Genomic DNA, 3,767 nt, shown 5'->3' on the forward strand with positions numbered 1-3,767 from the left:
TCCCTTACCTTCGAGCAAGGATAGGGAAGATTCTGCAACGAGGAACCTCATCAACATGTAAGAAGAGATCTCGTTAGCAAAAGAAGTGTTCACGAAGGATCCTCCTCGGAGGAAGACTCTTCTCTCTCGTATTGTTAGATATCCTGTCGCCTACTGGGTGTAGCTGACTAAAATCACCTCCCTTGCCAGGGGCCAAAAGCTCAAAGGGGAAGAATTTCTTCCACCCTTCTCCAGTCTCCTGATAAACTATGTGGTTGTTCAGGACTCTCGGACAATGTAGCGCCAGCCAAGCGCCAAATGCCAATACAGGCGAAAAAACGCCCAGAGGTGGCGGGACAGTTCCAAGGAACTCTGTCATGGTCGGATACTGAGAAGGAGCGGGCCTCCAACCTGGCGCAAATGCACCAGAGGCGAACAAATCGGACAGATATAAGAGTGTCCAATGTGGACATTGCCAGACAGCCTAGAGACACTTCCAAGCTCGAAGCTCCAGCAAGTGTGGAGGAGCCAAGCCAGGCGCGAGGCGCCAGCTAGGCTCTAGGAGCCAGCCAGGCTCTAGGCTAGGAGCCAACCAGGCTCTAGGAGCCAGCCAGGCTCTTGGAGCCAGCCAGGCTCTAGGAGCCAGCCAGGCTCTAGGAGCCAGCCAGGCTCTAGGAGCCAGCCAGGCTCTAGGAGCAGCCAGGCTCTAGGAGCCAGCCAGGCTCTAGGAGCCAGCCAGGCTCTAGGAGCCAGCCAGGCTCTAGGAGCCAGCCCAGGCTCTAGGAGCCAGCCAGGCTCTAGAAGCCAGCCAGGCTCTAGAAGCCAGCCAGGCGCCATCCAGGTGCCAGGCTCCTTCAAGGCTAGGCTCCAGTCAGGATTGAGGATCCATCCAGACGCAAGGCTCCTTCCAGTAAAGAGAAACCTAAAGCTCTGTCATGTAAGAGGGCTAGTCCCCATTGATATGATACAGGTAAGGCTCTGCCATGTAAGTGGGTCAGCCCCAATTGGCACGATCCGAGAAGGCTCGTCGTGTAAGCGGGCTAGCCCCCATTGACATGATCCAGAAGGTTTGTCAGTCATAGGTCCCTACCTCGCTGAAACTCTTGAGGCATGCAGACTCATAGACAGTAATCATGAAGTCTTCTGCCAGGCTCCAGGTGCCTTCCAGGCGCAAGGCACCAGCCAGACGCAAGGCTCCAGCCAGGCGCGAGGCGCTAGCCAGGAAGGAGGAGCCAATCAGGCACCAGCCAGGCGCGAGGCGCCAGCCAGGCGCAAGGCGCCAGCCAGGCGCAAGGCGCCATCTAGGCGCGAGGCTCCAGCCAGGCTCTAGGCGCCATTCAGGCGCAAGGCTCCAGCCAGGCGCGAGGCGCTAGACAGGCGCTAAGCGCCTGCCAGGCACGAAGCGCTAGCCAGGCTCCAGGCTTCACCCAGAAGAGATCTATATCAAAGAACGCCTGGCCTTCTTTGAGACATTGTGATCTCCTAAGCACTTGATAAGTGCATTGATGATTCCTTCAAACAGCTGAGAATTAAAAGTGCATGAACGTGCGAGCTTTTCCGAATTCTTGTTCTTTCCCTAACAATATGTCATAAGGACATATTAGCTGTCACATACGGGAGATGCAACTCTGTGTTGACTTCCCATTATCCGAAGGATGTCAAGATAACCTTCGAGGGATCCTTCTCTCTTGGTTGATACGTGTCTGCGGATACATTGCTGGGATAGGGAGCAGATACTGATCCTTAACTAGTGAGTTAAATTTTATTTAACGTCGTGTTTTTTCTTTGGGTTGTTTGAAAGGAGTTTGTAGATAACTCTTTTCAACTTAAGCACTAACCCTCTTGTTAGGATCAGGTGATCGGGATCGGTGTTGTGCTCCTTAATTATGCCACTAGGCATAGGCATATTGTCATGTAAGAGCTCTGTCGAGTAAATGGATAAGACCCCATCGACAGACCCACAAGAACTCTTAGCCATAGGTCACATCCTCGCTGAGGCTCTTGAGGCGAAGCAGATTCCTAGGCATTAGCCATGGAGTCTTCCGCCTGATCAAGTAGGAACCAATGGTTTTATTATTTATTACCTACTACGTATGTTGTTTACCTGTCTATTCAGTAAATAGTTGTCTCTTTTCCCACCACCAAGGGTGTCAATCAGCTAAGTATATATCTGCTGGGTAAGTTCCATGTACAAAAATGATATTGTTAAGATACAATAAAGTTTTGTACATACTTACCTGGCAAGATATATACAATTGATGGCCCACCCAACCTCCCCTCAGGAGACAGGTGGAAGAGAAAATCTGGTTCTAGAACGGTAATCGTTCCTATTCCTGCACCCAGCGGCAGGGGCGGTAGATCACCTGACCTACCTGCAGCGTGTGCCGCGAAATTCGAATTTTCTGTCGGGGACGACGGAGTCTATAGCTAAGTATATATCTGCCAGGTAAGTATGTACAAAACTTTATTGGTATCTTAACAATATCATTTTTTTTTTTTTGTTTTTTTTGTTTTATAAAATCTGATAAAAACCTGTAAAGAGGTAACATGCTGATGTTTTTAAGTATATAGGGTCTGCTTCAACCTCGGCAGTGGGGGTGGAGCTAATACTGTGACGTCACAAGAGTAACACTCCAGTGTTTCTCCACTGAATTACTTAAAGAACCCTTAGTTTTTATACATATAATCCATGTCGTGTGGTGTTCTCATAAAATCTTGATGATAAAATCTGTAGAGGTCACAAGTTTGATTTTTTGAATACCCATTCTCTCATTTAGTCACCAAACCTTGTTTTGTTCATGAAACTTACCTGTCAGATTATATATATAGCTGTATTTTCTGACGTCCAACAGAATTTCAAAACTCGCGGCACACGCAGTGGGCGGCCAGGTGGTAGTACCCATTCCCGCCGCTGGGAGGCGGATATCAGGAACCATTCCCATTTTCTATTCATATTTTTTCTGTCGCCGGTGCTGGAAACAACTGTTTGCAGTACCTCCGTCTAGGATTTTTGGATTATCTCGCTTTAAATTATCTGGATTGACTTTTGGTATCGACTCTGGATTGTTGGATTGGCACGCGTAATAGTGGATTGGTTTTTATTTTGGATTGGCTTTTCTGTGTACATGATGTCGGGATCAAGTACAGGGAGTTTCAGTGTGTGTGAGAGTGAATGTAAGGTGAGGCTTCTTAAACCTTCAGTGATCCTCACACAGTTTGTATGGAATGCAGGGGGCATGTTTGCTTGGTTGATGATCGGTGCAATGAATGCAGGGATTTGTCAGATGATAAATGGAAGATGTATGAGACCTATCGGCGTAAATTGGAGTGTGATAGAGTCAGGAGGTCTTCCTCCAAGAGCAGTTCTACAAAAGGTAAGGAATGTAATATTTCTCCTCCTCTAAACACCGGTAGATTTTGTTTCAACCTAATCCTGTGTTGTTGCTTCGGGCCCTATTGCTGTGACTGGAGAAGGTAATGCCCTTTCTCTGATCTCGAGTCTATTCGCGCTCTTGAATCTAAAGTGTTGGCCTTAGAAACTGGCCCTGTGAAAGTTTGTGATCGTGCCCCTAGTGTTGTGGAGGGGGCGTCAGATCGGCCCCATAATGCCTCTAGGCCTAGACCTCTATCGGACTCCCAGGACTCAGGGAGTGGGTAGTGTCGAAAGCCGCAAGAGGGTTACGGGGGCTCTCCACCGATCTAGCGTCCCTTCAGCAGGCTTGTTGCTAAGTCCCAGGCTGCCAAGGAGCGCGCACGGGCGCGCGTCCTGAAGGATTGCTTTGCGTCCT

The sequence above is a fragment of the Macrobrachium nipponense genome, chromosome 8 (assembly GCF_015104395.2).
Source record: "Macrobrachium nipponense isolate FS-2020 chromosome 8, ASM1510439v2, whole genome shotgun sequence".
Classification (NCBI taxonomy): domain Eukaryota; kingdom Metazoa; phylum Arthropoda; class Malacostraca; order Decapoda; family Palaemonidae; genus Macrobrachium; species Macrobrachium nipponense.